Source organism: Macrobrachium nipponense, chromosome 5 (genome assembly GCF_015104395.2).
Source record: "Macrobrachium nipponense isolate FS-2020 chromosome 5, ASM1510439v2, whole genome shotgun sequence".
Taxonomy (NCBI): domain Eukaryota; kingdom Metazoa; phylum Arthropoda; class Malacostraca; order Decapoda; family Palaemonidae; genus Macrobrachium; species Macrobrachium nipponense.
In genome coordinates, this window is record NC_061107.1 from 113050028 (window position 1) to 113073303 (window position 23276).

The following is a 23276-nucleotide window of genomic DNA, read 5'->3' on the forward strand; positions in this document are numbered from 1 at the left end:
CTCTTCTGCATATTTTAACTTCAACGCATTCAGAAATCACTACGAGATGGAGACCAACAGCTTCATCATCATCCTCCTCCTCATCATCCATCGTCACTATCATCATTATTCATCATCATCATCAAGCTGTCTTTGGAACTCCAGCAGACGGGGAGACGGTTTGAACCCTCGCTCCGATTCAGAACCTGTCGCTCCTTGTAATTTCTGCGTCGGTCTTATACACTTCGCGATCCATTACACAACGCAAAGTCGTTATCTGTGAAACTCGTCTTTTGATTATAGGGGTTAGTGTGTGTCAGTGTGTGTCCTCTTTGATAAGGGAGAGGGAGGAAATGTACTCTTGATTCAGGCCATTGACGTAAGAACTGGCACATTCCTATAATGACCGGATTCTTAGTCGAGAACTTTTTTTTTCTTTACATATAAAGGTATACATCTTAGAATATTATCTTTTATTATAAAGTGTTGCAAATGTTGTACCTTGAAACAAAAATATAAAGTTGTTATCAGAAGTTACCATATTCTGGAAACTGTTTGTTTATGTAAAACATTTTTTACTCATTTTTTTTTCTCGTTCAGAATCGCATTTCCAAGACCCATGATGCAATTTTTTTTCTCGTTCAGAATCGCATTTCTAATACCTATGATGTAATTAGTAACAGTATGCAGGGATTTCGTTTTGGTCATATTGAATAGTTTGAAGAACATACGTATTTACTACTTGATATTTAGTATGTTTTGTATTTTCTTTATATTGAATGCAGTAATAGATTCTGGGAAATGCTCATGTTTTCTTTTGAGAGTGCAGATGATTCCTCTTACTGTTTACAATGTATTTTAATATTCTGCAATTCATGTTAAGGAGATAGTTTTCGATGTGAACACTTAACGTAAGATCACAGTTACAAAAAAAAAAAAAAACAAGAAAGATGGACTTAAAACCAGTCTTTATCACAGCGTCGTAAAATTCCTGTTTTCAAATTCTCACGGCAAAATTTACTTGAAGGTATTAGAAGCGGTGCTTCACATGCACTAATATATATATATATATTATATATATATATATATATATATATATATATATATATAATATATATATATATATATATATATATATATTTATTTATTTTTTTCTACTTGTGGGGGTCGTTTTGGATAAAAGGACTTATTAATAAAATCATATGATTTGCTGTAGGGGCCGCCACGACTTACACACGTAAGGTTCAGGAGTAAGACTGAAGTGCTTTTGACTTACCATGAGTTAGGAAATCATTGAATTAGATAATGTCGCCAGGAAACTAGCCATTTAAATTTAAAGTTAATTTTATTTACAAAAGTGTACAGCCTTAAAGCAAACTGAACGGCAGGTAAAACCCGTGGAGATGGCACAAACTATTGTGATAAATTATTCAATTATTCGCAATGGCAATTCGTTAACGGGCTGCCGCTTAACATGAGAGATGGGCTGAATTCACGATCTATGCAAGACTGGTTGCCAATTATTGATGATAATATCTTCTACAGTAAGTGGGCGCTTGGCAAGGAGGCAGGAGCACGAAATTCAGGGCAGCTGGAATCTGGTAGAGCATTCCAGGTTACAATCAAACACAAAACAAAGGCTTCTCACAAAAATTATGACTAATGCACTATGGAGGGAACTTATCCTTAAATCAGACACAATGTTGATGATGTGGGGAGAAATCTAATGCTTATGTTGAATAGCTCATTTAAAAGCTTTGAACAAGCCACAAGGGAAACACGTGATGCTAGGAATGGGACAAGCGTTCGTAGAGAGAAAAGGGAAATTTGATTATGGAAAAAATAGCGAGGGATTTTTCATCTTGGAGAGATAGGGGCTGGTTGAATTTGCAATTTCTGGACGTACCTTTGCTTGTGTGTGCATGTTGCTTGAGATTGGATGCAGACTCCAACCAGCGAAGATTAAGCAAAATGCTGACGATGCAGCGGCAGTCACGTCTGACCTCTATAAGGGCTAGGCAAGGAGTGAGAGGGACCCAGGGCGTTCACGGGTCACCTCAGTTCAAACACAGAAAGCAGCATTTGTCTGAAAGGTGCAAATCAGACAGCACAAGGTTGTGAGAGAATAGACCTTCAAGCTAAGACTATCTAAAGGCCCAACCAGCAGCCCATGTAACCCCCATGACCTGCTCTTTTACCTTATGGTAGGTCTCTAGTGTTTAATGGATTTAAACCTGCACCTTTGGGGAAGAACGGAAATGCCAATCCCCTGTGGTAGGCGTCTGTACTGCTTTCCATAATTTCTCCCAGTCGTACGATGCGGGAGTCAAAATGGCCGACGCTTCTATCTTAATTTTAATTTCAATTACTGGCAAGGCGAGGCAGGATGAAAAAACTTATATATATATTACATCGAAGGACACTTCTTTCCAGGCCAATTCTTCTGTCAAGAACACAATTTTCAGATGACATGAAAGTAAAATAATTTCATATTGCTGTCAACATGAAAGTCGGTTATAGAGAGTTCTCCTACAAAGGTCTTGTTATTCTTTCCTTTGGCAATCTTTACAATCCCTTCCTAGACCAAGTGACTGCGCTAAAACTCATTTCCAGGTCACTTCGCCATCCTTGCAAACAAGCCTCATTTGTATGGTCGCAGGCACTACTTACGGGAGTTCCCAAGCCAGCGCCACAGGAGGCACTAATCTGGGACAGTTGGCCCGCAAACTAAAAGAGAAAGTTTGGGGACCACGTGACATGAGATCATCCACACGGGCCCAAGATTTTAGCATATGGTCAACCAGGATTAATAGAGGTCAAGGCGGTAGATAAAAAACGGATGTGTCCTGCAAGAATTGGAGATTAATCCGGGTGAAGGGATAAGGGGACCAACACACAACGGCTCTCGTCAGAGACACACTGGATGGTCTTAACACCTACTACCCTTTGAGCTCCGTTCCCTAAGAGCTGTTTCCTAAACCACATGGCTGACTTCAGTCTAATATATTTTTAGTGCCAATACCCATAAATGCTCCCCCCTTTTGTTATTCCATTTTCCATGTTTCCAATGCAATTCTCATACAGACGTGATTTTTTTATTATTTGCATTCATAAGTGATTTCAACAATGTTATACCCAAGAATCAGGTGGCACCCTCAGTGCTTCCTTGAACCCTTAATTGTGTTAATTTCATTAGTTAATCACATCCATTGCAGACGGAGTTTTCTTGCTGTTGAGCCTTCTGCTTTGATTGTGCTTTCATTGCCCTGGTAAACTCACTGCAATTTGATTCATGGTGCCCTTGAAGAGAAACCCTTGGCATCCAGTTATCATCTGTTAATCTTCAATTAGCGCTCTGACAGGATCCCGCTTACCTGTCCTACTTAGTCCCATCTTCTGATTTATGTTATTGTAGTTATATAAAATTCTAGTAATCCTAAGAGTTTATCTAGAATTCCCCTTTCTAGTAAAGCCCTCAGCTCATATCCTTTTCTTCCATGGTCTGCCACCCTAGGAATTCTGGCCAGATTGCAACATCCCTTGTGGTAAGTCCCCTTCCCTGGTTTATTTATATATATATATATATATATATATATATATATATATATATATATATATATATATATATATATATATATATATTATTGTTAATACTTTCCAAGCAATCTTCTGCCCAAACCTTCATTAAATCAAATAACAAGATGTTTTTTCATTTATTGCTTACTGACAAAAGGTGGCCTTGAACCTTGGCCCCTTCCTAAGTTCTCTCTCTCTCTCTCTCTCTCTCTCTCTCTCCCTGATCTCTTCTCTTCTCTCTCTCTCTCTCTCTCTGTTTGAACATGTGGCTGTTTATGAATGTCTCGTTTCAGACACACCCTTGGCCGTGAAGAGAGCCTGGGGCCCAGATTAGCAAGAAGGTGCGGCCCCAGATGAATGACCAGGTGGGCTTTTGATCTGACTAGAGGACTGCAAAATTGCGTGTGCGTGCACACCTTAACATAGAAAATAGGGAAGGAATAGGAGTCATAGGAAGCCCACGCAACTGGAAAAAGCCAGAGACAATTTTGAAACCAAGGGGGCAGCATCTCCTCTCCAAAAGCTCCTTCCCCTCTTCTGCCTGCCTCTATCCAGGCGCCATTGTTGTGTACCGCATGGTCGCACTAAGTATACTTTACAGTGTTCCCTACCTTATCTAGACCTCCATCCAACCTGCTTCCGATGCCAAGCCATCCCAATGACCAGGTATTGTGTTCTGTACGCAGATGTTCTTAATCAATTTCGTATTTCGTAATTCTTTTGCTAAACTTGCGAGTCTGTTTCAAAGAACCAGTGTTCATAGCCTCACTGTCACCAGTGCAGTGTATCGTTTAATAAGTGCTATTATTGCGTGGAAGACGTATGTTAAGGCAATCCTTGGCACCTTCTATGCACTGCCTTGACCTTGCTTGATATTTCTGTGCTTTGTCTGTCGTTAATTCGTAATCCTCTCCATTACAGAGACCTTTTGCTGTGGAATTCTCTCGCCTTGATTGCGGCTGCCTTCCCCATGTCCTGGTACCTTGATTATTACCCAGGATCTGCTACGTCTTAGTATTCAGTTTTTATCTTTTGATGGTGTTAATGCAAATACATGTAATTTTAAAGTTATCCGAACTTGTTTATCTACAATTACTTAAAGTAAAAGCCTTCAGCTCATGTAACAAATCCCCTTTTTTCCTTTTTTTCACGGTTTCTTGCTCTTATAGCAGTCAGATCCCAGAATTTCAAATGGGAAATAAGCAATTGTTTTGTCTAAACCCAGAAATTAGCATCGGCCTAGAGCAGAATCGTATATATATGTATATATATATATATATATATATTATATATATATATATATATATATATACATACATATAATAAACATATACACACACACACACACAAACAAAAACATATATGTATGTGTGTTTGTGTGGCAGTGTGTGTGACGTACACGACATCGCTTCAGAGCCTTATTGTGTCTTCAGTAGCCTATGTCTTTTGGAATGGAGTTACTAACCTTATCCCTTTTCCACCTTGGCTGATATATAATTTACGGCTTCGGTCAATAGTCCCAGTTTGATATTAACGGATTGTATGCTGGGTTCTGTAAGTTGGATAAATGGAGGACTATGAGTTAGTGAAGAGCGCTTTACTAATATGTGACTGGTTCGAGTAGCAGAGGAAGACCCAGAAAGATATCGGTAGAGAGAGAGAGAGAAGAGAAAACTAAGGGGGCGCTTTAGTGAACCACTCTTCTTAAGACCAAAGTCGCTTACCTCCCTCTTCCTTCCCTGCCTCCGACTCCCCTTCCCTTTGAAGATTTTCTTGATTGAAAGCAAACAAACACGCACCGGGAAATGCGTAAGGCTTGTTTACACTGCCTCGATAATCGGAGTACACTGAATAATCTAGCAATTCCGCGCACCACCTTTTCCAATAATTGAGCCATGCCGCGAGTATGAAGCTATTGCTCAGAGAATCCTCTAGTATAGGGAACTCCATTGGGGTTCATTTGATTAGGCGCAAGGGCACTGTTCCCTCGAGTTGGGGTAAAGAGACTTGGTGCATGTAAAGGATGTTCGTTTTCGGATCATTCCTTGATCCTGTTATAGATTAAAAGGATTTTTTTATTAGTTTTTGTGTACGTGAACGTATTTCGTATATAGTATGAGGTTTGTATATAAAAAAATAAAAAATAAAAATGTAAACATTCGTTTGTATTTAATTTTTAATGGACAAAAAAAAAATAAAAAAAAAAAAAAAAATTTTTGACCAATGAATTTTTTCAAATAAGAGCAAATTCTACAAGACAGCGGAGGCTATGTCGGCAACTCAAGTCTGTATTAGGTGTCCTTGACTAAAGTTAAACCAGTGAATGTTTAAAGACCCAGCATTTACGCGTGAAAAGGATAGAGTTTTGTGGCTAGATGGACTGTTATGGTTAGCTTGATTTTTACAAGAGGAGGGTGGATATCTCCCTACCTACCCCGCCCTCACCCTGGGCGGACAGACCGGTTTGCAGGGGAGGGTGACTGTGTTATATCTCACCCATGGTCACCCAGGGCGGACAAACGATACACTTGGATTTTATTTTATATGTATTATGTATATGTAGTAACCGTTTCCCTAGTTTCGCTCATTTGTTCCACTTTCATTCGTTGCCATGATGTTTATTATGACACAAATTAGGAGATATGTAATATTACGAGGAACTTTAAGAATTGTATTTGGAAAATAATGCTAATTAAAGCTATAATGTTGCATTGATATTTTGATGCTGTTTTGATATAATTGTTAATACAGTTATGGAGAAAATATATATTCTGCTCGTTCTGAACGTTTTTCATATATATTGTTTCGAAAATGACGTCAAATGTAAAGAATCTTCTTGGTTTTCCTTTCATCACCGTGAGTCTATTTCTTCTCCAGTGACCTATCAAATTCGCAACTGTTTTAGATGCATCACAAGAAAAGTATTATAAATAGTGCATAAGGATTTCTGATTACCTTTGTAGATGCAGTAAACGGTTAGTGTTGAGAAGGTTTTCTCCACAGGAGCTCACAGCACAACGCAGTAGTTAAAAGTATGCGTGTGACAGAGGCCACTGTCTTGTTTATGCATGTATGTATGTATATATATATTATATATTGTTCAGGATTTTAAGCCAGATCCAAGGAAAGTTAAGACCTCTTTATAACGACTCATTCATCCTTGCCTATATGCAAGTTGCCCTTGTGAACTGAAAGCCTCCATTCTCTAGAAAAACCCTCTTTGCTCCCATTGGATGTCCTGGATTTACTTCTCCACATAGGACCTTCGAGGGGTGGAGCCTACCCAGGCGAGATTTTAAAAGAGCAGGGCCACAGCAGCTCGCTCTCAGAACCCTCAGAACTTCCTCAGAACCTCCTCAGAACCACTCAGAAGCAGAATTTCCTCAGACTTTCTTTAGCCCTGCAGGCTCCACTTCACCCTTTTTCTGCTCCCCTGCCTCCTCTGGGGGTATCCCACATGTATTCATATACCTCCATAGTGCACAGAACTATCAGCAGATAAGACTACCAAGCCGAGGATTTCCAGGTACTGTGAGACGTAAGTTTAGTGCAGTCAGGGAATTGTTTTGCCTCTCGTCTGTATTTCATTTCCATTTTTCCAAGGTGACTTTCCCCCCTTTTTTGTTCTCCTTCTCACTCCCCCAATTTTGGTTCAGTGCTGTGATTAATTCCTTTGTGATGGTAGTAAATATCCCCTAGTTAATTCAAGCAGCTTAATAGTCCTATCTGCGGGGTGGTTTAAGGCTTCACTGCCAGTCCTAGAATTGGGAGGTCGCTGGTTCGCGCCTGTCGATCGCCAATTCTATTATCGCTTAATAAATTTCCCCTCAGTTAAGCAAATATGAAAATATATTAATTCCGAGGTAGAGCGAATCAGATATTAAAGGACATTTTGTAGTTTGATATAATATTATATATATATACTATATATATATATATATATATATACCATATACATATCATATATATTATATCTATATATATATATATATATATATATATTTATATATATATTTTTATATATATATCGAGCCTCACATTGTCCTTAAATATCTAATTCGCTCTACCTCGGAATTACTTATATCCATATCCTATGTTTAACCGAAGGGGGAATTTTTTTCTCGATATAGAGCGAATTAGATATTAAAAGGTGACATTGTAGCTCGATATATGTATAGAATCACAAGGTGTTTGCTATTGACTATATAATATTTATATATATATATATCAAAACTACAAATGTCCTTAATATCTGATTTCGCTCTACCTCGGAATAATATATTTTTTCTTTATATATGTACCTGAGGGGGAAATTTTGTTTTTTTAGTGATAATATTTTCTACCCCCATGGGATCGAACCTCACCGTCCAGTGCGGGGAACGAAATCAGGATCGGACAGTACACTACCGAAACGGCTATCAAGAGACAAGCAAAGGTTTATATCGATTCTGACCATTTCAAATCAACGTCGATCTCGTATTTTGTAATTAGAATCGATATGGAACCCCCTCCACCATAGTAGCCGATTTCGAGCGTTTGACCCACGCAGCCTTATTATGAATATTTATCACATCACCGTGATCTTATAAATCATGCGAGCTACAAATGTCCTTTAATATCATATTCGCTCTACCTCGGGAATTGGATATATTTTCATATATGTACCGAGGGGAATTTTTTTAGTTGGATAATAATTTCGTACCCCCATGGGATTCGAACCACCTTCCAGTAGGACGGGGAACGAAATCAGGATCGGAACAGTGACACTACCGAACGCTATCAAGAGAGGCAAAGGTTTATATTGATTCTGACCATTTTCAAATCACGTCGATCTCGTTGTATTGTAATTAGAATCGACATGGAACCCCCTCCTCCCCAGGGATGTTAGCCGATTCGAGCGTTGTGACCCCCCGCAGCCTTATTATAATATTTATCACATCACCGTGGTGATTCATATAAATCATTCGAGTTACAAAATGTCCTTTATTATTCATATTCGCTCTACCTCGGAATTGATATATTTTCTATATGTTACCGATGGGGGAATTTTTTAGTTGATAATAATTTCGTACCCCCATGGGATCGAAGCCACCGTCCAGTAGGAAGGGAACGAAAATCAGGATCGGACAGTGACACTACTGAAATGGCTATCAAGAGAGGCAAAGGTTTATATCGATTCTGACCATTTCACGAATCAACGTCGATCTCGTTGTATTTGTAATTAGAATCGATATGGACCCCCCTCCACATGGTAGCCAGATTCGAGCGTTTGACCCACGCAGCCTTATTATGAATATTTAAATCACATCCACCGTGATTTCATATAAATCATTCGAGCTATTACAAATGTCCTTTAATATCACATTTCCGTGATTCATATACATATATCGAGCTACAATGTCCTTTAATATCTAATTCACTCTACCTCGGAGTCGAGGTGGGTTGATGTTGTCTCCAAACCAACAAATTACCTGCGCGCTAGAGAAGAGTGAGTTTGGAAAGGCAACTGTGCAGTATCTTGGGTTTGAAGTTGGGAGGCCTTCTTGCTCCAGTTAAATGTCATAAGTTTAGAACGTATCCGTAAGCTACCCCCCCACCTTTACTACCAGGAAAACGCTACAGAGATTTTAGGAATGGCTGGATTCTATCATCGTTCTGCCCCAGACTTCTCCCGCCGTAAGTAGCTCCCTTGACAGACTTAACTAGTCCCAAAGCTAAGTTTGTTTGGACTACAGAGTGTCAAGAATCCTTTGAGAAGGTAAAAGCCATTTTAACTTCAAGACCAGTACTTCAAGCTTCAGTTTTCGACAAGAAATTTGTGATACAAGTTGAAGCGTCGGACTGTGGCATTGGAGTGTTCTACTTCAAGAAGAAAATAATATCTACCATCCTGTGTGCTTCATGTCTACAAAATTGAAAAAAACACGTCATTAAAGTTTACTCGACAATTGAGAAGGAAAACTTTAGCCTTAAATCACTGCATTGAAAAAATTTTGAAGTGTATGTGAATATACCTAGGAATGGAAGAATTTTAGTGTTTTCTGATCACAATCCACTATCAGTTATCCAGAGAATGAAAAACCATAATCAATGACTGACCAGGTGGCTTTGTGCCTGCCTTGCAAACAGTATAACTTAAGAGTGCAGCACATTAGTGGCAAAAAACAGTATAGGTTGCTGATTATTTATTCGTTGCGAATCGTTGGGATTCAACACCGTGATAAAAAAATCTTCTGGGGGAGGTATATATATATTTGTTTCTACTTTCAAAAATGCATATATCTCCTCTGTGACTGTATAAAATGTTATGTAGAATTTGTGCAACATTTTTTCAGATTCCTAGATAGCTTAGAGAACCGGATGTTTAAATTAAATGTGTGTTCAGATTTCGCATAACGTAATGTAAAAGAAATATATCTTTAACGTAGAATGTATAAAAGAGAGATTTTCTTCTTGTCCGTTTGAAACTACGAGTTGTTTCCTATTATGTCAGCACTGTGAGATTAGAGGAAACTGCGAGATCTCCGTTTTGCCTTTTCTTAATCTGTCAACACGTTTGATAAGCAAGCTTGAGACTTCATTTGTGTTTTTGAGAAATCTGTCATCACATAAGATAAGGGCTTCTGCTTCGGTCGATCGAGTAGAGTACGTGTCTTTTTTTTTTTTTTTTTTTTATTATTTTTTTTTTATTTTTTTTTTTTTGTTTTATTTTTTTTTAAAATATACTGCGTATGTACTATGTCTGCTGTGCCACAGCAGATACATATTTTGCATATAAAGTTGCGCAAGATTTCGAAGCTTCTGGAAGAGTATTGCCCAAAAACGTTTTTGGTCCATCTCCCCTGTCCAGTTTTCCGCAAAGGAAGAGATTTGTTTTCATTAAATCTTTTGATCCTCGAGGTGTTCAGATCTCTCTCTCTCTCTCTCTCTCTCTCCCTCTCTCTCTCTCTCTCTCTCATCGCATAGCACTTTTGATCTTAAAGAAATAACGTAAACGATTTTCGTACTTATAAAACTGGGCACTCGTAACTTAAGAATCATATTTTGATATTTGTTCTTAGAGTTTTTTATTTAGTGTTAAATAGTGTTTTTGTGGAATCTGAACAAACGGTTGGAATCTGAAACAAACGTTGTTTTGTAACAGCGCCTGGTTTTTTTTTTTTGTTCTTAAGAAAGTGTAAAACAAGACTGCAGCAAAGAAAGAAGTTTGGTATACCAAAAAGGTAAAGTGTGTTATATTTTTATTAGTTGCAACTAATATCTAATGGTTATGATGGTTTTGGTAATGAAACTAACAACTAATACGGATAGGAAACAGTGGTTAACTAATAACTGATAGGAACAGTGGTTTGGTAAAAACGATGGCTTCAATTTTTTAGAGAAAAGATTTTCACTTTTACACATGGCAAATTTGCTTTTGTTTTGTTGTTTTGTTTTCGTTTTCATTTTGTGCATTTTTTCCATTTTCTTGTTGAAGTGTGCCTTTTTATTTTGATACTGTCCACATTTTTCTGTATTTTCATTACATTCACAATTTATTGACTTAGTTTTATTTTTCATTGCTTATCATTGCACATTTAATTAAATTTAACACTTGTGCGAATAATTTGTATTTACTTAGAATTTTTTTTTCAAGTTTTATTATTGTTTAGCACTTGTGAATTAATTTTCAAATTTTTTCAATTTTTATTGTCTTAACACTTTTGAATTTCAATTTGAATTAATTTTCTTGAATTTTGTGATAATTTTTAATTTTGATTTATTTTACTTAATTCAAGAATTAATTTAAATTTTACTTTGTTTTCAAGTAACAGTATTTTCCTCCCTGATATTGTGAATTTCACTATAAACTTTGAGAAAATAAAATAAATTTTTGTTATCTAAATTTTTATAAGTATTTCATTTCTAATCAGTATATTTGCATTGATTATATTGATGTTAGTAGAAACATAGTGGTAATTGAGTCAGCTTTTCCTTCAATTTACTGAAGTGACTTAGAACAGGAAGTGGCTTAGACTTCTGAAATCAGGGCAAAATACTTAGACTTCAAAGTTGTTGATGGAGTGATGCCCTTGAATAATTTAATGACTTACAAGATTACCTAACACCTGTTTTTGATGAACTTAGTCTGATTTTTCTGCAATACTGGTAAGTTGTTTATGGGATTTTCACTGTTGCCTTAAAGTATTTCAGTTGTTTAATACCTGTGGATGAGGGTTAGGTGTCTTGGCTTTTTGTGAGGTAACAATTGATGAAGGGTAACTAGATGGCAAATCGTTAACAATCGTATATATATATATATATATATATGATATATATATATGTATATATTATGTGTATATATATATATATTTTAGGTAATTATATTTATATATATACATGTTTTATGTATATATATACATCTATATATATATATAATATGTATATATACATATTGACTATATCATATTGTATATATATATGTAATATATATACACACACACACACACACATATATATAATATATATATATATATATATATATATCATAGTTATAAGTGCATAGTATCTGGTTACCACTTCATCATTGTTACGAAGTACAAAAGCCAAAGTCATCTGAACCCTCATCACCAGGTTCATAAAACAACTTGAATTACCTCTAAAGGCAAAAGCATATCTTGGAACAACGTAACCCAGTATTGGCAGAAAACTCAAGCACTATTAAACACCCTGAATATCATCTTATTTTATAATGGCTAACTATAGTTATCCCTTAATACTTACCATGTATTGTGTGTATTGACTAGCTAATATATATAATCACCTGTAATATTCGTTATTTTATATATATATATGTAATATATATATATATATATATAATATATTATATATATATATAGTTATATATATATATATGTAATATATATATATATATATTATTATATATTTTATATATATATATATTTATATATATATATGATATAGATATATATATATTATATGTATATATTTGTATATATTTTATTATAGTATATATATATATATTATATGATAATATATATATATATATATATAAAGAATGTTAATAATATATATGGTTGTGTGGTGTGTGGCCGGTGAGATAGAGAGAGATCTAGTATATAAGCTATGCAGTTATACAAAAAACGAGGCAACTCATATATATATAATATATATATATATATATATATATATGTATACTATATGTAATATTTTATATATATATATATTTTAATATATATATTTATATATGGGTATATATATATATATATTATATATATATATATATATATATATATATATATATGTTTATTTTCATATGGATATATATAATATAGTATTATATAGTAATATGTTATATATATATATATATATATATATAAGAATGTTCAAGGTGATGTGTAAAGTTGCTGGTTGTTATATTGAATGTGTAACATTAAACATTTATACATAATTTCACAGTGATTTCAATATGGGGGCTTATCAAAAATATGCTGGAAAAAATTAGGGAAACAATTATTTGATATATTTATTGTTGTCAAAATATAATGGTAGAAAGTAGTGTCGTTGCTCGGGACAAAAGGTGAAGGTATTAGATTACACGTAATGTTTGGATCATCTAATCGAAGAGTTTTCTTTCTATGGGGGAGGGTAGTTGATGACATGCAATTACTGGCTGCTTCCCAGTGACTGACCTTCTGAAAGCCCATTTGGCATTCCTCACGATAGCAGGGTATATCCGTGTCTTCAGTTAGTCTTGCAGCAAAGCTTGGTTTTTCAAAGTTGTTCTAGATCCGGATCCAGTAAGGCTAATAGCGTTGAAAAATAATATTGATTGTCTCTCATACGGATGTATTTACTTGTTGTTGTTTTTTTCTCTCATGCGGATGTATTTTTTCTTCTTCTCAAGGGTCTCTAGTTTGTATATCTAAACTTTAATGAAGGGCAAAACGTTTTGACACTGGCTGTTGTGTTTTATTCGCAATCCATACGTCGATTAAAACAATATATATATATATATATATATATATATATATATATATAATATATATATATATATATTATATATATACACATATAATGTGTGTGTATGTATTTAATATATCGACGTCAATAACCTCCTCGTTGCGACGCCAGTAAGAACTAACAAATCAATCCATCAATCAATTTAATATATATGGTTGTGTGTGTGTGTGCGCGTGAGAGAGGGAGAGAGAGATACTAGTGATACTAAGCTCAATGCAGTTATTTTTCAAAACGAGGCAACTCTGATAAAACGCTCAGAGAATGTTGAAAAGATTGCCGCCGTAGGTCGTTCTCTTGAGTCGGACGAAGGTATCGTCAGTCTTTAACGATAAGGCACCGATTGTGGCCCATGTCAAAGATTACTTATTTTTTCTTTAATTACAGGTTATTCACTTTTTTGAGAGATTCTGTACACAACATGATCTCCTTGACCATCTGTAATCTCTCTCTCTCTCTCTCTCTCTCTCTCTCTCTCTCTCTCGATGTTTTGCATTATAATTTTATATTAGCGTAGATTCTTCCATTTTCATTGTATGTTTCCTTATCACCCATTTATGCATTTCACGGTTCGCCTATTATACTAAATACTAACGGGTTGTTTTTGTAATGATTATCCCTTTGGAACAATGCTTGCTTTGCAATTTTTCAAGTAATCGTTTTTTTTTATATTTTTACTCCGCTCAACTATTATCTTTCTTCTGTTTTAATTTGTTAGCCTTGGACTTGCAATAACCTTTATATCCTGTTATAAGCCTTATGAACTTCACTTGTCTTAATAATCTTTATATCATGTTATAAACCTTACCCTTTACATTGCCTTAATAATCTTTATAATCTTGTTATAAGCCTTACCCTTCAATTGTCTTAATAATCTTTATATCATGTTATAAGCCTTACCCTTCACTTGTCTTAATAATATTTATATCAGGTTATAACCCTTACCCTTCACTTGTCTTAATAATCTTTATATCAGGTTATAAACCTTACCCTTCACTTGTTTTCTCTCTGATCGTCCTTTTAGATCATATCATGATAGTACTCCCCTTCAAGGTTTCCTTTAGTGATTTTTTTCCAGAATGCTTTTTGTTTTTTCACTCATTGCATCCCCAATTTATAACATTCTGATGGTGCTTTTTCCCATTTATGAGAAGGTCCGCCCAGCTCTTAATATGGTTTTGACATTGAACTACTTTCTGTACATGAAGATAATTGTTGATCCTTTGAAGCTACTAGCAATTACATCATCATCATCATCAGTAAAGTTTTTTCTATTTCAGCACTGATAAACTTGATATATATATTATACTATATATATATATATATATATATATATATATATATATTTATTTTTTATATATTGTATATACATATATAAATAGATATAGATATACACACACACTGTTACTTCTTAACCCCTTTTTCTTTTTGGAAATTGTTTAATAATGTGTAAACCCTTCGTAACCCGTATCATAGCGTCTTCTTATCATGCCAGCAGCCTGAAAGGAAAGTGGATTATGTGACCTTCGCACTATGCCCTCATCATTCTTTCCAGTCTTTATTCATCTGTCGTAACTGTACATGGGTAATTGTCACCATGCTTTTAGTACTTTTTTTTTTTTTTTTTTTTTTTTTTTTTTTTTTTTTTTTGTTTTTTTTTTTTTTTTTTTTTTTTTTTTTTTTTTTTTTTTAAGACTTGGTAATGCTATGCATGTAACTCCATGCATCTCTTAAAGCAGAATCAGGCCTGCTCAAAGCCAAAGAGAAATTTCTGATATAACCTCCAGTTACATTTACTTGGTTATTATTTACTATGTTGTATTATTATTATTATTATTATTATTATTATTATTATTATTATTATTATTATTATTATTATCTCAAGTTGGGAAGATGCGACAAGAAATACCCTGTCGTAGTCGCATCCGTAAAACCATCATTGGGCTCTATACGGAATAACTAAATGCGCAAAACTTTACTTCTTGAAAAAAAATTATAATGTGCTCTTGTTACAGAGAAAGGTTTTCCATATTAAATTCTTTTATTCTTTACTCTAATTTTAATGTATATATCTTCACATTCCCCTTGGGCTCATCACCTATATAAAAACTATGACGAAAGATTTTAAGTTTCATGACGTTTTTTTTTTTTTTTTTTTTTTTTTTTTTTTTTTTTTTTTTTAATGAAAGAGGGGCCTCGGGAACCGTAATTTAAAAAAAGAGAAGGGTCCTGGGGTAATTTAAACAAAAAAAGATAAAATTTGGAACACTCGGTTGATCTGATTGTATCATACTTATTCAAAGTCCTTGTGTTAATACGTGCGCCTATAAATGTGCAGGTATTATGAGGTGAGCGGGATGTTTCAGTTCAAAGGGGAAGAATCATAAAACCATCACCTGCGCCCGCTATTCCTTAATTTAGTGCTGAAGCATTTTCGAGAAATTGAGAATTAAAATTATGATTTCGTTATGAAGCATTTCGAGAAGTTATCAAAGAGAGAGAGAGAGAAGGGTTTGCAAGGCACGTAAAAGTGTTTTTTTCTTTTACATAGAAATATTTAGACAAACAAGCAAGATAGTAAAGTAAACGACTTAGTTTACGGTTGTCAGAAAAGTTCAACTTAAGTTTAGAAATCTAACCTGGTCCAAATTTGTAAAAGGAAAGGATAATGGATGGTAAGTCAAACAAATTTTATGATCTGTTTATGATTGAGGGGTGAGATGAGAGCAACTTGGTCCCTTTAATCAATGGCTGGTACTTTTGCATGTTTTTCTCAGATGTTTTGTGATGGAATCATTATTAAAGTTATCGTCATTGTTGGCAATTGTAGTTATTTTTTATTCTGTATTAGAACTGTAGCTGTCACTGTGTACGGCGAGACCTAGGCTTGATTATAACTGGGCTGTGGATTAATTAAGAGTAAATGTGATTCGACTGCTCATGATAGAGAGGGAACGAGAAGGAATCTCTGCTGTATTACAGATGATACCTTTGTATTGAGGCTGAGGAAGCTATTAAAGTTTGCGTTTATGCTCACTGGATTATAACAAGTGTATAATGTTTCATTTTGTTTTCGTAAACAGTGTTCTCTTCTTTAACTTTCACTGCTCCAGTAATTATGATAGTTACGAGTAGACATACATCATTGTCTGCCGAAAGCGCTCTCGTGGAATGGTCGACGACTATTTGATATGCTATGTGGTGTGCTCATTGATATGTTTCACCATGTAGTTTGCAACCTGCAGTAAATTAACCCTTGGGGTAGTTTGTTGCAGTATGTTGTGCTCTCTCTCTCTCTCTCTCTCTCTCTCTCTCACACACTATACACATTTGCATGGGTATATACCTATACATACACATTCATATCGCACAGATTTGTGTGTGTGAAGCTGCCAATTTTGTGGAGGTTTTGTACATAGGGTTAATTCGAACCACGATACATTAAGGAACGAATATTATTTATATATAACTATATATACATACATATATATGTAATAATATATATATATATATATATATATATATATATATATATATATAATATTATATATGTGTGTGTTTTCTATATTGTAGATAACTTGGATACATGAGTAAATGCATGAAAGAAGAGAAAGTGTGATCCATGGAAGCAATCCACTTTTAAATATCTTGTCACAGCACTGTACTTGAGATATTTTTTATCATAAAACGCAGCCCCCATGACGTTGTGTGTCATCATGGTAAGAAGAACCTTTCTTCAGTCTCCAGATGAGTGCTCAAGTATGGTCTGTCTCTTGCTCTAAACCCCTATAAAATAACGCTCTCCTAAGAAGGAACGTCTCGAAGAAGCGTTCTTTCCTTTGTTTTGTTGCTTTAAGTTTTACAAGATATACTCTGCTTCTTGAGTATGTCACCCTCACAGGGCATTGGCATTAATGTGTTGTCCTTGAGATCCTTAACTGCTTATTTGTTATATTTTAGTATTTGACTTAACAATAAGTAACATTTTCCTTTTTGGTCTTGGAATCTGCATATTAGTGTTTTATGCGTTTGTATATATTTATCTGTTTATTATATATTTATGTATGTTTTGTTTATTGCATAGATATAATTGTTTAGTTTCTGTTAGCTCATTTCTGTTCACCTCTTCATGTATTTCTCTTAAGTTTATTCTTGCTCTTGGAACATCTTATATATGTAACACGTAAAGAGGAGGCATTAAAACAAATATTCTTATGCAAACTAAGTAGCCTACCGGTTTTCCATTTAAACTCTACTGCAGAAACTCGTATAAAAGGTACGAACACGCCTCGAGGTGTTAAGTATAAGGAATCGAAAATCCTTCGGCAGTTACAATATGTCTTCCAACTGTAGTTTTCTTTCATCGGTTGAAAAGCTAATGGCCCATGAATATCAAAAAGTAAATGAAAAAACGTTATAGGTTCTGCTACGCGACTCATGAATTTCCTGGAGGTTTTTCGAAATGTAGTGGAAGGAAGGTACCATCTTAGATTCGCGGTTTATTATTCTCCTTGTTCTCTTACTTCTTCTCTTTGTTAATTTTCATTACAGTGGTTTTGTCTCCCGTATTTATTTTCTTCCCTTGCAGTGCAGGATGTAACCAGGGGAATTTTTCATTGACTTTTTGATTCTGAATATATCATAATGCTTTTTTAAAAACAGATGTAAATTTGCAGTTATCCTTAATTGTAGATAAAGATTATCCTTCGGTTATGAGTGGTTATGGCACTGATTGATTTTTTTTCTTTTTACATATGTACCTTTTAAAAAGTTGATCTCCAGTTTGCAAGCTTTGTACCTTGAATAAAGATGAATGCTTCATGATACATTTATATATATATATATATATATATATATATATATCTATATATATATATATATCACAAAAATAATGCTACATATGTCGTTTAATATCAATTCATTCAACCTCGGAATAAACACCGAAAGGGAATTATAAGTGGTTAGCGATTCGTGTCCACCTGGTGACAGATGCTTATCACTTATAAATTTCCCTTCGGTGTTTATTCCGAGGTTGATTGAATTTGATATTAACGGCATATGTAGCTTAATGTTTGTGAATATATATACATATATATATATATATATATATATATATATATATATATATATTATATATATATATATATATATAATATAAATATATATATATATATATATATATAATATATATATATATATATATATATATATTATATAAGGTGTATGGAATATTTAGAAAATATAAAGCTAAAATAATTATATATATATATATATATATATATATATCTATATATATATATATATATATATAATATGTTAACGTGTAAACTAATAATCACAACGACTTTTTAACGCTTTTTGCATAAAGATTCAAACTTGTGTAACATCTGTAGCGTCTCTTCACCATTACTGTTAGCTAGCTTCTCCGCCTTGTATTTCTCATTTTTTTTTTATTCCGCATCTTACAATAATTGTTAAATATTAAGCCTTGGTATTTAATAAAAAGGAAATAAATAACTCATATGATCAGTAACACCCTTATCTGAGGTCCGTTTCATATCAAATTTGTCACACAACTGTTCTCGTAATGAACACTTGATTGAAACTTTATCTCTTGTCTCAGCCGCCAATAGTCTTTCATTATTGGGTCCTTTTATCTCGGCAGTACCATGCCATAAACCTTCCCAAGTAGACACATTAACATTTTACCGCTGTTGTTCTTAGACTCACTCCTGTTATCTTTCATCTCTTGTAAAGGAACATTTATTCCCCTCACCTTTTCCTCTGAAGCGTTTCCCTCCTTACTTTACCTCTAACTCTCTGGTCAGTAAATCAGTCTTTTTTACCCCCAACATAGTGGACCATCTCATTTGTTATCCTGTTTGCTCAATTTTTTTTACTTAATTTCGTTCTATGCATCCATATCTACAAACTCAAAAGGCTTTCCCAAGACTGCGTCATTTTATTGTACCTGTCCTCTGTTTGCATTTAACAAATTCAAAATTCTCCGTCAACATCGGACTGCATTCTCTTCAGACAGCTTTTCATAAGTTTCATTTTTCTCAATTTTCGTAATATATTTGAAGATCAATTTTCTCATTGATTCTGTATGTGATATTTCGCCCCAATACATTATTTATCTCCTTTATTTTGTTGTCTGGAAATATCTCATATCCATTTTACATGAAGGTGACTTTTGTAAATGAATAGGTGTTTAATTTTTGCAAATTATTTAAATTATTTTTGTAGAATTTGATTTTTTATCTTTTTGTATTTCCTTAGAGAGTTTTCTCTTAGGCGCTCGGAACTGAATAACATGCGAATTCTTTTCTTTTATTATAAAGGCTCCACAGCGGAGCTAAATGCTAATGACCCGAGGGGGGATACACTAGAACGCAATTTGAATTGCAAAGAGATAGACTCAATTCAGCCTTTTATTGTTTGATCTGATCTTTCAGGTTTGGCTTCAGACAGCCACTTGTGCTGCGGTGAATCATGCGACTTTTCCAACAAAAGTGGAATCTTTATTGCTGTCCTGATTGCTCTAGCTTAACCGCTGGCGGTAGTTGATGTATGAGAAAATGCTTTAGATATTTTTTCCCCAGCTGAATAATACATAGGAGTAACATAGAATTTTGTATCGTGTATGGCGTTTCGGTCGCAGTTTGTGTATATATTCAGGTGATTTACATTTTCTTTGCCAAGAATTTCTTTTGTGTGTGCGTGCTTTGATGCTTTTCATGCAAAATTCATGCCCAGAAGCCCTCCTCTGTCATGTAGTATATATGTGACATCGGGACCTTTTTTATTTTTAATCTGACTTTTCATTGTAAATATATCTCTTAGGATGACGTCAGTGTGATACGTTGAAAGTCCACTGCTTGTTGATATGAAGGGATTTTATTTCTTTAAATAATATATTAAAAAATACAGATTTCTTCGTTAACCCTTTGGTACGAGGGACAAAGGTTTAACGTTTCTGGATCTTGACTTAAGAGTGCTGGGAATATCGGGGTTTATTTTCTGAAGTGAAAACGGTGTCTATAAGTTGTAAAGACCTTTGTCAGTGCCTTTGATGCAAGATAAATGATCATAGCTAGAATACCTTCAGTGAGTTAAGTAAATTTGCATAAAAGCTTTCAGTCATATTTTGTATTACATTTTCAGTAACAAATTCGAGTGTGTTTGTGGTCATTCATTACTCAAGGGATAAGCAAACTCTTGAGACGATTCTTCTAAGCAGATTTACCAATCGAGAATAATTTATAGTAAGCAACTGGAAATATGTTTGCTTGGTAGAAATTAACTAATAATAAAATAGCAAAATAATCTTTAGAAAAAATTATGTTAATAACGACTTGATGAGTGTAGTTACAAACAACATAAATTAAAAATGTTAGTCACGCCAGTAAGAAAGTAACAAATAAATACAAACGAAAATAAGGCTTGGTCAGGCGTAGGTGTTCCTTCACATTTAGGACACCTCTCTCTCTCTCTCTCTCTCTCTCTCTCTCTCTCTCTCTGCGCCTTACCTTGCTTTCCTTTCGCACGTCAAAGGTCTCTCTCTCTCTCTCTCTCTCTCTCTCTCTCTCGTCCGTTAAACTCCCTTTCCCTCCACCTCCTGCATCATCGTGGGATGCATAGGAGGGGCCGCTCTGAGGAACCGTCACGGAGACCCACTTTTTGCCACCATTTTGGATATTTTTTTTATTTTTTTCTTATCTTTCCCTCGCTCTAAGTACTGCTCCGTGCATTAGTCTTGGCTCCCTCCTTTGCATTATAAATAGCTTTTTTTTCTTCGGTTTAGGAACACACACACCGCAGAGGGAGGCGGCTGTTATTCGGTACAAAGCCTATTCTTCATTCCTTACTCCTTTATATTTGTATTCGAGAGAGAGAGAGAGAGAGAGAAGGTAAGGTCACGCAATATCCGCTTGATGTGAAGGTAAAGAGAAGGCCTTCCTTTTAAAACCGTCTAGGAAAGGTTGATCGGTCGTGTATTTTTAGTGTTCTCTGCGAGGTTATATTGCTTGCAAGGGCTCACTGATAACTTTTCAAGGCATGCGTTATACTTACAACAACTTGCGCATTAATGTAACTTACATATATTTAAACATACGCACACCACTTATTACATTTACGCACGCGCAAGCTGTTATAAGTATAACCCATACCTCAAAAAGTTTTCATTGTGCCCTTGCAAACAATATAAGCTCGCAGAGAACGCCATATATATATATATATATATATGTACACACACACACACATATATATATATATATATATATATATATAATATATATAATATGTGATGTATGATGTATGTATGATGTATGTATGTATGTATTGTATATATAAATGTGCTACCATGTCACTTATCTTACTATACAATACACATTCTTTAGTATATATTGCCATATATATATATATATATATATATATATATATATATATATATATAGTATATATATATATATATCGTATATATATATATATATATATATATATATATATATATATATATATATATATATATATATATATATATATGCGAAAAATATTGTTTGGTATACAAGTGAATGTTTATAGTAGCATTTTGATAGACAGATAAAGCAAATGACAGGTTTCATAGGGAAAGGGCACCAATGACACGTTGTGTTTGGAAAGGGGGAGATTGTGTGTGGGTCAAAATGTTTGTCTAGAAGCAATTATGTGGGAAGATGAATAGTAAAGGGGAACGGCTGTTTGTGTCAAACGTGAACTTGGAGAAATCTTATGATAGAATGATTGCGAGGCAACGTGATGTTTGAGTGATAAGAGTTACGATGGAAGTGAAACGTATTAGATAATGTAAGCATGAGAATAATTGGGTTGGTGTAGTATTGGGTATGTCTCTGGGATGTGGTATGTCCATGGCTGTTATATATTTTTATCGTTGGATTTGATTCGGGAAACCGAGGAAAGGACAGTAGATTTGCGTGCAAAGTTGTGAGGCCTAAAAGAATAGGTATGCATGGAGTGTGGAATGTCTGATGTTTGCAGATAATACATACTGATTGGGGAGAATGGAGAGAAAGTGCAGAGGTTAGTTAGAGTTTGGAGTTTGAAAGTTTTAGAGGTGAGATTTGAGAATAACATGACAGTAAGATGGAAATTATAGATATGAAGTGAATGTTAGTATAGATGGTGAGGAAATGGAAATAGTAGATCCTTAGATGTATGAGGGAGTAGGCTCTTCAGTTGATGTTCGGATGACAGAAGCGGTATGTCCTACATCAAGGGAAGGAAGAAAGGTAACCGGAAGTGTGCAAAAGATTGTGAGCCCACTATAAGTGTTGTAGTCAAAGTAGGAAGGGATCGTTAAACCGCTGTCCCTCTTGGAAGTGAAGAATGGTTAGTGAATACAGAGGTAAAAACGGATGTGGAAGTCGTAGAGGTGACTTTTGGGATAAGAATAATTGGAAGAGTGAGTATTGAAGAGATTCTTAGGAGTGGTGAAAGGGGTCCCGTAGTTGAGGGTAAGGATCACTGTGTTTTAAGATGATTTGGTCATATGGAAAGAATTAGCTTTGATACGTTGGTGAAAAGTAAATGCAGTTTGCAAGTGTTGGGAAGTAGGAGGAGAGGAAGAACAGAAAGGAGAGGGATAGATTAAATGAAAGGAAGCGCCTCAACTTCAGAATGCGAGATAATTCTTTGAA

At 34.6% G+C, this 23276-nt stretch overlaps 1 long non-coding RNA gene across 2 annotated transcripts in view; it reads left to right on the top strand.

Annotated features, from left to right (window-relative positions):
• The window catches only part of LOC135215603 (uncharacterized), a 585258-nt gene that overhangs the window by 98278 nt on the left and 463704 nt on the right, over window positions 1-23276 (top strand). The window contains exons 3-4 of one of the 2 annotated variants that reach the window (XR_010314739.1): window positions 3849-4221; window positions 4477-4788. The exons of the other annotated variant lie outside the window; for it this stretch is intronic. This is a non-coding gene — a long non-coding RNA (uncharacterized LOC135215603). Of the gene's footprint in view, window positions 1-3848; window positions 4222-4476; window positions 4789-23276 lie in introns of those variants that run through there. 2 annotated transcript variants of the gene reach the window in all.